The sequence below is a fragment of the Leuciscus leuciscus genome (assembly GCF_965113295.1).
Source record: "Leuciscus leuciscus genome assembly, chromosome: 24".
Taxonomy (NCBI): domain Eukaryota; kingdom Metazoa; phylum Chordata; class Actinopteri; order Cypriniformes; family Leuciscidae; genus Leuciscus; species Leuciscus leuciscus.
The window spans coordinates 3,174,770-3,187,711 of record NC_138723.1 but is presented as its reverse complement, the minus strand read 5'-3'; the positions used below and the strand labels follow the sequence as shown (position 1 = coordinate 3,187,711).

Below are 12,942 nucleotides of genomic sequence, written 5' to 3'. Positions count from 1 at the left end.
TATTATGGTTCTATTTTAAGAATATATTAATTGTTTTTATGTGGCTCATTTTAGGGCATAACCACTAAACTGTTATAAAGCATTAGCCATACGTTTTCTATAAAAAAATTTCTTATTTCTTTTTTTATAAATATATTAGTGGCTCAGTTTGGGGCGTAAAGTGTTCAGTGCAGTACAAAGTACTTTGCAAAGAGGCAGTTTGTATGTTAATAGAATGGATCTTTTAAAGTTTCAGTAAATTAAATTACATTAGAAACTTTGTTATTTTTGTTTTGCAAATTATTTCTCAAAACTACATTTTTGGAATGAGGAAAATACTGTCAGTATATAAACTGGATGAATGTTAATAAATATTTCTAAAGCAAGTGGAACTCCTTTTGAACTCAATTTGAATCAGAAATCCTCCCATGAAAGCCTTTCTTTTTGCAGTTTTAATTTCTTGCAACTTCCCTTTCCTTCTGATGCTCTACATTGTATCTTGAGTTATTAATCTTTAGAAAATTGCCACTGTGCATCAGACCACCATATACATCTTTTAATTCTTTCTTTCCATTGTCATTAAAGAAATCTATATTGCTGCAAAAAAAAAAAAAAATCCTTCTAATATTTTATTATATTTTACTTCAACACTTCCTTCCAAATTTATATTATTGACTTTTTCTTCACACAACATATAAAATCACATTTTGCACACCAATTAACGTATTATTATTTTATTTTATTTATTTGACACAAGTTATGTTATAGACCATAGACCGTAGAATAGTCATAGACAGTATAGAGAATAGTATTATTATGAGAACCCGAAACAGCAAACAGGACTTGCCGTCATCTTGGAAGTGACGTCAAATTACGCGCCTCGCTGTGGTCGGGGTTGATCGATCTGTCCCGAGTTAATAAAAAAAAAAAAAAAAAAAAAAAAAAAAAAAATTCTGTCCCGAGTTCGCATGTTGGATGTCCGAATTCTAGCGCCGTTCCAGACGTTATTCCCAAGTAGGATATGGGAAACATCCAGATTCCCAGTTGTCTGCAGTATTAGCTGCATCGCTCTACCTACGTCATCGTCACGTCTCGGGTGTTGCGTGGGCTAGCGTTAGCTTTAGCTTTAGCAGCGTTAGCTGTATAACGGTGATGGCGGAGAGTGAGGATTTCTGAAACATCAACGGAGATCGACGTTCATGAGAGGCGTTTATTAATAGTGAGGTGAGTGAATGTTATCTTATGTACAATGAGTGTGTTGTGTTGATCGCTTATGGTGTGAATGATGAATGTGTGAATGCGATTGAGTGAACGACAGATAAACACATCAGCAGGAGAGACAGACAGATCATATCCACGATGCTCTTAGTCCTGCGGTAATCTTTATGTATGTATGTATGTATGTATGTATATATATATATATATATATATATATATATATGTATATATGTATATGTATATATGTATATATATATATATGTATATATATATATATATGTATATATATATATATATGTATATATATATATATATGTATATATATATATATATGTATATATATATATATATGTATATATATATATATGTATGTATGTATGTATGTATGTATGTATGTATGTGTATATTCATGACATCTGCCTCTGAACGAACACACACACACACACACACACACACACACATATAAATATGATATGTGTGTCAGGCTTTGATATTGTCATCATGCCGTTTGATCAAATATGCATGAAATGTATGATCTTTAAAAGTGCATTTTATATATATTTCTATCATTTTTACTATTATAAGAGCATTTTTCTAATCTTATTAAATGTATGCATCATCTTTTGTCAATTTCTTAAATTAAAATAGAAAATTTGTTTTCAAATGTGAATTTTAACAATAAATTCAGTTCGAACAATAAGACAATCAATCAGACTGTTACCAATCAAATGAAACCAGCATCAATAAATCCATCTTTACACTGCAGAAGAGGCACAGAAGCGCCACCTGAAGTGGTATTTACACTCTTCATTAAATCGTTCTAAACGCAGATTCATTCAAGAATCACCATTGCTTGGAGATGTGCAACAGTTCTTGTGTGACTTTGTTTAAAACTATTGTTACAAAATAGAGCAAAAACAGACAGCACTGTGGCTAAAATATTAAGTCACCTTATATCAACTTGTTCATTGGACAAATTTGCAATCATGCCAATGATTGACAAGACGATAGCGGAAGATTTGGTATTAAAGCGAAATGTAAAAGCACCTGCGAGTTTATCATTGCACTAGGGATGTCATGATACCAAAAATCTAGTACCGATACCACCAAAAGTACACAATACTCAATACCAAAGTCAATACCATGGTAATAAAAAAGCAACAAAACAATAATATTTAAACATAACCTCATAAAAACACAATGTATTTGTGTTTTTATGATGTGGTGTTGGTCAATAATAAAACAAGAATGAATAAACACATTAGAAGCAGTAGCATAAATAATTACAATAGAATAAAGATACAAATTAAACAACGCAGTATATTTTTTCAGGTAATTCTAACAGTAGTATTCAAGTAAAAATACCACAGAAATTGAATAATCAAATAGAAAACAACCATATAGATTAATCCTCATTAAATTAGACCTACCTGAAAAAATATACAGCATTGTTTAATTTGTATCTTAATAATACAGTAGCTGGTTTTAAAGGCCCCCTGAAATAATTTAGCTTTTAGTATGAATATGTTAGGCTGAAGGTTTTGAATAAGCTGGTGTGTTCCAAACCAATGACAAAATTCACATTTAGATTCACATTCAAAACTTACTGTCCCTCATTTCCGCTAAAATGGATCACGGATATTTATCAGTTAGTGTTTCCGGTGGCTGGAATTTTGTCAGTCAAAAGTAGTCGATCTCCGAATGCAATGTAATGAACTGAGCTTTCCATCTTTACTCTCCTCATGTTACGTTGCATTCGGAGATCGACTACTTTTGACTGACAAAATTCCAGCCACCGGAAACACTAACTGATAGAGTCGTACAATACCTTTCTTTTTAGTAAACTTTGTATACACAAACCCTGTTCTCAATGCTGGAGTTCATGTATAGAGCCCCTGGTGATACTTCCAGCACAGTTTCATGTTGTGTCGAGCCTTCTTAGTGTTTTAAAAACAGCGATTTTGATGCTATCATTGCAGTGCCCCTAGCGATCCCATTCAAAAGGCATTTTGACCGAAAATGAAAATATGGTCAATCTTAAAAGTGGTGTTTCCATTCTAATTATGCTTTACACGAACGTTTGACTCGGGTAGATTAACAAAAATAGCATAGGTTGCAGTTTGGCGAGAGTTACCCTTTAAGAATAATTCAAGAAGAATCATTGCCGCCTCCGCAGTGCTGCTAATTCGAAACGGTGCTTGTTTTTTATAATTTTTTTTGCCATTTTTGGTGCCATTTTTGCCCCAAGCCTCCATTAATTTCCGACCTTGCTTACAGGGATGGAAATTAGCACCCGCCACCAGCCAAATGCGGGTGATTTTGTGTTGTGGCGGGTAAACTCGCTTCACCTACCGGCCACCGTGGCGGGTAAATAAAAATATACTGTTTCACACAGACGGCGGACACTTTTAGAGGACATAAGTGTACGCTGAAATAAAGTCTTTCACCTCAGAAAAACGGACTTTCTTGTCCTGTCACGTCAGCCGTTATCCTGTGCTCGGAGCGCACACTCTTCAATTGCACGCGCAAATGCGGCGGCGCGCGCTGTGTATCGCCTCACTGCATATAAAGTGCACAAGAAACTACGAGCATGCAACGCCGTTACGTTGTAAATTACACAAAATAAAAGTAATGCAGGTATGATTTTCATTCTGTTCACCAGGAGCAGTTTCCATGGTTCATTAACAGTTATTGTTAATATTGTGTATTCACCATGGCAACTGTCGTTTCCATATTAACCCCAAAAATGCCACTTTATTTTTCTTTGTGTTATTTTTTATATTTTTAAATGACTCTAGTGGCTCATACCAACATTGTATTAACAAAAACTAGTTTGGGACTGCTATTTAATAGCTTTAGCATAGGCCTAATGTTTATTTATTAGTACTAGTCTTTACTATTAGTCATATTCTTACAATTTATGTTAAGTAAAGGGGGACAGTACTTGTGTGTGTGGAAATAGCCGGTTTCAATAAAACTACTTGTGACATGTCATATTTGGCTTTGACTTTGACTGAACATTTGCTCTCACTTTGCGGAAAAAATATCGGGATATATATCGTATATCGATATTCAGCCTAAATAATCGGGATATGACTTTTGGTCCATATCGCCCAGCCCTAGTTTCATTGTTGGGACTAAAAACCTAAAACTGGAAGCCATAAAAGACCACGAATCATTCAAATGCCACATCCAGGTAAAAAAGAGAAATATATATAAGAGAGAAAGAGAAAATGTCAGTATTTCATTGAGACTTGAGATTAAATAAACTGCTTAAGTATTGTAGATCTTGTAGTATTAATTTTCACATGCAGTTACACATTGTCGGTTAAAAACAAGAAAGTGGCTGGTAAAAACATTGAGTGGCTGGTAGATTTTGAAATCCACCAGCCACAGTGGCCGGTGGACAAAAAAGTTAATTTCCATCCCTGCTTGCTTATGATAATCCAAATGTAGTATTTCCAGTTAATTTGGCTGCACAGAAACATCAGCAGCATGAGACGGTCTGGTAGTTGAATAGAAATGTTTGTAGTGTAGAGCCCTGAGGTCACAATGCAAAACGGACATGCAAAGTGTTTAAAAGTGAACAAATTAAATAGTGATCGACCGATATTGATTTTTTATAACCGATACCGATACCGATTATTTGCATGTTTATGTGCCGATTACCGATATGCAGAACCGATATTTATTCACTGTTATACTTCTGTTTTTGACACAATTATTACAACACAAATGAACTGAACAAACAATTTTATTTATAACAATCACTCCCTCCTTGCATACATAAAAAACTTTATATTTATACACAAATAAATAGAGGGGTCTGAGTCCAAAAAATAAAGTGCATTGTTACTAAGTGTCTTTGTTTAAAAATAAAAGCTTTGATGAGGTAAAAAATAAAGCACAAAAATTATTCTAACATATATTCAAAGATAGTTGAGTGATGTATCTTTAAGTGGTTCCACATGTTGGAGGTATTTTTTGTATTGTATTTTGTATTGAAATGTAATTCATTTTAAACAGTTTTAGAAGGTTTATATGTGCCATTTAATAGGTTTAAAGAGTGAGGAATAATTCACTGGGTAATATTAATTCACTGAATAATATTAGCTGGAATATAACATTATCAGGAAAGTAACAAACAAAACAGCATATTTGCATTTTCCAACTAGTATGTTATTAATTATTAATAATGTTTTTGTCGGTCTAGATCATGAAATCCTTTCTGACAAAGTGCTGTTTATCTAGGCCTATGCGTTTACACAGAACTATATAACTTACTCAACCGCGATCGCGCGTGGAGATAATAAATAATTAATTTCCACAGAGCGGTATTTATTTAGATTTGTATTAGCGAAATAATGGTTATGCAGTAAATGATAATATAATTTAGGTTGTTTAAACGAGATAATCTTGTCAAAAGTTTCATGCAGTAGCCGTGCTTGAGCATTCCTGGTCATCAACCCAGTGAGTGCGCAGCAATATGAACAAACTTTTTTTTTTCGAGACTATATAAACAGCACTTTGTCAGTTGACATTTCATGATCTATTCTAGATTGAATCTAGATCATGAAATGCCAACTGACAAAGTGCTGTTTATCTATGCATTTATTTTACACAGAACTCAACCGCGATCGCGCGTGGAGATAATAAATAATTAATTTCCACAAAGCGGTATATTTAGATGTGTAACGTTATTAGCGAAATAATTGCTATGTAGTAAATAATATAATCTAGGATGTTTAAACAAGATAATCTTGTCAAAAGTTTCATTCAGTGGCCGTGAGCATCCTGATCATCAACCCAGTGAGTGCTCAGCAATATGAACGAACTTTTTTCTCGAGACTAATGGTGAGCAAATACAACTGATAGAGAATTAAATTCAGTGCTTTTATTTTCAACATGCACTCATTCATGTCTGTTTTATTTAATTCATGTAAAGTTACGTCTTTATTGGGGCAGGACATGACGGATTACGCTACGTGACTCCATGAGTTCGTCTCAATTTTTTAGAACCAAGCTGCATAAATAAACTAGGCTATATCAGGCATTCATGTCTCAAATCTCATTTCTGCATGTCTGTTATGTTAAATAAAGTTGAAAAATTAAAGCAAAGCAAGCAGAACATATGTTTTACCTGTGCACAGAGTTGTTGTTGACTGATCTCCTCAGACGCGGGCTGCAATGGCGGAATTCTCAAAACGGCCACAAGATGGCGCCGTTTATCGGCGAATCCGATATTACAAAACCGATACCCGATTATGGGAAAATGCTTAAATATCGGTAAAAATATCGGTAAACCGATACATCGGTCGATCACTAAAATTAAAGGCTGTGGTTGTGGGTTGTGGGATAAATACTCCAGCTTCGATATTTGACCAATGGGTTGCAGTGATATTAATTTCTTAATTTAATGTCAGGAGTGCAAAATAATCAAACTGTATAAACACGAAAATAATTTCTCTCTCGTTTTCTCCGGTTTATTTGTGTTCACATACATGCACTACACAGCGTCCGTTAGGGCTTTTAGTCCAACGGTGCGCATATTTGGAGAAATATTGATTTATTCTCACGTTTGCAAAATATTTTGTCATACATAATTCCATTTCTATTTATTTCTCGCTGAATTATGCGATCTGAAAGGGTTAGTTCACCCAAAAATGAAAATTCTGTCAGTAATTACTCAGTGGCGGTTCTAGACCATTTCAACTGGGGGGGCCAAGCTGGGGCCAGTTGTACTGTTAGAGGGGCCAGTTACATTTAGACCTTATTGTTGTCATATCATTTTCTGCACTGTACTATAGGCATTAACAGGCAAAATACCATGTTAACAATCATTCAACAATGTATTTGCATTTCCATTATTTAGATTTGCATTACATATTCAGAATCAGTCACATTAACTGTATTCTACGATTTTTGTGTTTTTTTGCAAAAAGATCAGCAAATTCATCTAGATTTAAGGCCTTTGCCCTCCTTGACTCAATACTTAGAACACCTAAATTGCTTAATCTGTCATCTGACATTGTGGACCTGAGATAGGTTTTCACCAGCTTTAGTGCATACAGTATAATATACAATTAAATTATGCTTATTTTAAATGTATTGTGCAGGCTAGGTATAAAAAATATGGGAAAAACCATGATAATATGAAACGCTTCAAAACAGAGCGCACAAAGCGCGTATGCGCATCGCGGGTGCAGAATGATGTGCTCAAAGCAACATGGAGTCACAGTGTTCAGCGCTGCACAAGTGCGCATTTAAAAGTTCACGGCACAAAGCAAAGAAATGTCGCGCGCACAAATCCTAGTGTAAGTTAGCCTATATCTGTCCAACAGTTTATTGATAATTTGTTTCTTCACATAGTGAAGTTTAAAATTCCAGTTATTGTGCGTTTGATGCCGATTCATAGTCCTTGAGGTGTGAACAGGCACACGGTAGCGAGTCGTTTTAAAACAGCAACAAACATAAAATACAAATACACAAAATAAAGTCATTTTATGCAAATCCACAGCCTTTTATCTACAGATCAAGCATTATAATGTGAATATATCATATTGGAGAGAGTTTTACCGTGCATCCTGCTGTAACCGGACGAGGCGCGCGCGCTGTTTGAATACTGAATGGAGAATGATTGACAGATGAGGGAAAACGAGTTTCCATAAACTTTAATTTAATGATGTAAATAGACTTCTGTCCCTCACATTAAGCTATGGAATGGCTTCAGATGACTTTGTGAAATTATAATCAGACCCTCTCAGACCCAAGTCACCCAAACTGACGTGAAAAAGAGGCGCAGAAAAGCGCGCTGTTTACATCCCTGTTTAAGTAAAAATACTCAGCACCATGAGTTTGTTGATCATAATTTGATCCTTTTTCAAACTGCCACAAACTAACAAACGGCCAGGTTAAGATTAGCTGATCTAACGTTACACTTCTGTAATGCATTTAATACAAAATACAACATATTAACAACTTTACTCACCTCTATATTTCCTTCTTTGCTTTAACTATAATATTCACGCAAAACGTCCACCAACTTTTGAATAGAAAAAAACCTGCAGATCCAATTTAAGCAGTCCCTCTAGGGTTACATTTGTGTTCCGTGTTGCCACTGTCTAATAACGGATCATGTGAAAAACAACGATAGCAAAAAACAGTTTTGTAAAAATTATTTCACACTCGACATTTAGGGGGGCCACAAGGGGGTCCAAGCTTGTTGTCACAGGGGCACTGGCCCCCCCTGGCCCCCCTCTAGAACCGCCACTGTAATTACTCTCCCTCATGTTGTTCAACCCCGTAAGACTCTCATTCATCTTCAGAACACACATTAAGATATTTTTGATTAAATCTGAGAGCTGTCTCACTCCTCCATAGGCTTCACTGTTATTGAAACTTGCCGGCCCAGAAAGTTAGTAAAGACAATGTTTAAAATAGTCCAAGTGACTACAGTGGCTCAACCATAAGGTTATCAAGCGACGAGAATACTTTTTGTGCGCAAAACTAAAATTACGACTTTATTCAACTCTTCATTTTCTTCTCTGTGGGCCTCTGACGTGAGTTCATGTAGTGTAACAGCGCATCACACGCATCACACACATGACCAGCCGGCCAATAGTGAGCCTACGTTCTGACGTACAACCCAGAAGCGCTGCGCTGTTACACTACGTCAACTCACTCAGAGGCCCATTTTATTTTAATGTGCTTTTTAAAATGCTTTAAAATATAAATGTAACAAAGTTCAAAACGTAGGGATGAAGGGGGAACCAGTGAACGGTAAACAGAAGTCTTAAAATAAATAAAACGAAAGTAAACGGCACACTCTAAAAAACACTGGGTTAAAAACAACCCAATCTGGGCTGTTTTCGAACCGAAGGGCTGGGTAAATTAGCCTGACTACGTCAGACTTCGTACTTCCGCTCAATTTCATTTCGCTTCTGTACTCAGTCTGAGACAGCGTCATAGCTTTCCGTTTTCCTCCGGCCTGAAAACAGCCGGCCAATCAACGAACAGAGGGCGGGCTGAGAGCCGTGACGTAGACGCTGATTGTACCGTGGATGCGTAGATTTACTTCACATAATCTGCAAAAGTCGTTCACAGCCATGTTCACTCCGGTATTTCGCTCGATGGTTTTGTTTTCGCATCATACATGTGTTTACAGTGGAAGTTAGATGCGGCTGAGCCTGCGCATAACACACGCCATAACCAAACGTTGTGTGATTGGCTTACGGGTAACCAATGATTTTAAACTTCAGACAAGCAAATAATGTTTACGGATTCACTTGAATCTTCTAAACTAAACCTCCACACTAAAACTCCACACAACCACTGGTTTGTTTGATAATTTGCTTGATATTTTACGGTATAGAATATTTAATATACTTTTGAATTAGGGATGTCAACGATTAATCGACGATCGATTAATTGTCGATAATACATTTAATCGATACTACTTATCGATCATCGATTAAGCAGGTCTTCATGCGTGTGCGCGCTGCTCAACCGCGAAACATGTAAAGCGAGCGCCCCGGAGTTATGTTTGGGACCATTTTACACCTTCATCATGACTATAAGTTTGCGTGTGCATTCGCAGCCTTTTGTTTTGTGCAAATGTAAGTTGTAATACTGTTTATTTTGTGTATGCCTATCCATATCTGATTTATCTCATATTGGATGCATTTGGTTAAGAATGAACTCTGTAGTAAAGCGTCAGCTTCAGCGCGCGCAGCTCAAACGGCAGTGCACGACTAATAATGACTATTGGGACTGTAATATTACATAACATTATAAAGAGAACAATATTGTAATAAAGCATTGTGAATTATTTGGGTTTAGTTGCCGTGTCGCGTTGCTCCAGGAAGAGCGCGTCCACAGGGTTTCCGCGGGGTTGTAAAAGGTAGTAAAAGGTAGTAAATTAAATTATGCCAAATTAAGGCCAGTAAAAAGTAGTAAAAAGTAGTAAACGTCATCTGACGAGGTAGTAAATTTTCCAGTTAGATTTTCCGTTTGGCGAGTAAATCTCAAAAGGCTATCCGCCACACTGGCGGGTGAATGTTCATCATACCAAAATAGTAATAAAAAAATATTACAATTGCCTTTTGTAATGTTATGATGCCTGGAAATTAGTTAAAATCTCCTGCGAATCTAGAGCGAGCGAGCGAGCAAAAGCGCGCATGCAAACCGTAGCGAGCGCACGGCAGAGAGGAAGAGACCTTGTGTGTGTGTGTGTGTGTGTGTGTGTGTGTCTCTCTCTCTCTCTCTCTCTCTCTCTCTCTCTCTCTCTCTCTCTCTCTCATGCAGTGGTGACGCGTTCATATAAACGGCACCTAAACGCTGTAAAAAAATATATTATGACATTTTAATTGTTTATTAATAAACAAGTGTTTCTGTGTCAGCTGCAAAGATGAAGTTGACACTGACCCGCGATCTTCGCAGTAGTGAACGCGCCGGAGAAAAATGCATTTCTTACGGATTAGCCTATAGCCTACTTTTATTTAGTTTTGAATGGTTCTGTTTAAAAGTAGAAATTTCAAGCTTTCTGTAGATAATAGATATAGGATATTTCTAATTTGTTTAGGTCTGTGAGGCGAGTAGCCTAGGCTACCTATACGCTGAGTTTCGGTTCATGTCTGAACGTGTTGTGATTATACAAAATAATGAAACATGGATTAAAATTAAGATAAAATTAATACAAAACGAAATTCGTTTCAAAGAGAGGCTTTGTGTTTTCTGTTTGATGTCTTAAGTTTTAAGTTTTAAAAGCATCCTTAATGGAGAACGAACGGTTAGGCTACATAACATGTTTTTTTCCTCAAATGCAAACACGAAATAAAAGACAAAATACTTTTTAACAAGACAATTTTTGGGGAAAAAATATGTATTTATAGCTTTTGAAAAAAAATCTGGATGGATTAATAGCGTTTTGGAAAAAAATCTGGATGGATTTATAGCGTTTTGGAAAAAAATCTGGATGGATTTATAGCGTTTTGAAAAAAATCTGGATGGATTAATAGCGTTTTGAAAAAATAAATCTGGATGGATTAATAGCGTTTTGGAAAAAAATCTGGATGGATTTATAGCGTTTTGGAAAAAAATATGGATGGATTTATAGCGTTTTGAAAAAATAAATCTGGATGGATTAATAGCGTTTTGGAAAAAAATCTGGATGGATTTATAGCGTTTTGGAAAAAAATATGGATGGATTTATAGCATTTTGGAAAAAAATATGGATGGATTTATAGCGTTTTGAAAAAAATCTGGATGGATTAATAGCGTTTTGAAAAAAAATATGGATTGATTTATAGCGTTTTGGAAAAAAATATGGATGGATTTATAGCGTTTTGGGAAAAAATATGGATGGATTTATAGCGTTTTATAGCCAGGTTGTAAAAATACAGTATTGTGTCAATATGTCACCTCTAGTGTGTGGCCCGGCCCTTTGTTTATTTTTCTGTATTTGGCCCTCACTAAAAAAAGTTGTGAGTTGGACAGTGCTCGGCTTGTGTCTAGTGTTGAAGTTATTTGTTTATTAATGAAATACTGTTATTATAGTGTACAATTGCACTTTATTATTACACATTGTGTAGCTGTTCATTCTAAAGGTCCAGTCTGTCTTCTAATTTTTATGTAATTGTTACTCTTTGACATATTGAGTAAATCCTATGGACCAAGGCCTGTTGTGATATCTTGATTAATCCAAGTCCTATGGTAGAGTTCCCTCTTACTTGAATGTAGCTCACTCACTTGCCCTAACACACATGCACACTCACATACACCTACAGAACCTCTCCTGACTTTCTCTTTCTCGCTCTCTCTGGTTCTCTATCTTTCCCTCCCAGTGTTGAAATTAAGTTATAATTGCCTCATTAAATTGTGATTAAATATGTTATTAATTCATTTTGGAAAGATATTTCATGTCTTTACTTGTCACTTTACTTAACACTTAACACTGCTACAGTTGAAGTTTGAAGCCGTGTTGGTAGTAAAAATATTGTGATGGTAGTAAAATAGGTAGTAAAAAGGTAGTAAATTCAATTTAAGAATCTCTGTATAAACCCTGGTCCACAACATGAGTAGTTCTGAATGAATGGCACATAACTTAGTTCAAGTTCACTTGTGCATGAATTTGCGTCATTTTGTGCAGATATAATTTGTAATATTATGTTTATTTTGAATATATCTGATTAATCTCATATAGGATGCGTTTCTTTTAGATAAATAACGTGCTAGCAAAGTGCTCCAGTTTAACGGTAGCAGATTCATTCAGCGCGTCCACAACAGTCACACATTCTAAGCGCATATGAGGCGGCGTTGGTGACACGTTGTATTAGTAGTTATATTTGATTATTAAATAATTAATTTAATTATCAATCACATCGAAACATTTTACAATCCTACAAGCCCTTTATTTATATTAAAACCATTCTCATTGATTTGGTGAGGAACATAGCGTTTTGAGCAGCATTTGCAGACCCTGTCATGCTGTTGGCCATAGCCACTGCAGACGCATATCGCCGTATTAAGGCTAACGATTAATCGATTAATTGATCGTTAATTTAAAGGACGATCGATCATGGGAATTTGTGAAAATTGACATCCCTATTTTGAATACATTTTGCCAACATTTTAGCTCATTTATCAAATATTGTAAGTAATAATGAACATTTATAAGTAGCCTAATTCAAGTGTAATGGCCCAGTCTCTGTTGTCCCGTTTCCACTGTAAAGGTGCTGGATCTCGTGC

The 12,942-nt window shown here is 35.7% G+C and overlaps 1 protein-coding gene across 3 annotated transcripts in view; it reads left to right on the top strand.

Annotated features, from left to right (window-relative positions):
• Window positions 1-864: 864 nt before the first annotated feature.
• The window catches only part of apbb1 (amyloid beta (A4) precursor protein-binding, family B, member 1 (Fe65)), a 128,403-nt gene continuing 116,325 nt past the window's right edge, over window positions 865-12,942 (top strand). Inside the window, exon 1 of one of the 3 annotated variants that reach the window (XM_082157390.1) lies at window positions 865-1,203. The gene's annotated coding sequence lies outside the window, so the exon portion shown is untranslated. The remainder of the gene's footprint in view (window positions 1,204-12,942) is intronic. The other 2 variants (XM_082157389.1, XM_082157391.1) reach the window with 2 other exon arrangements.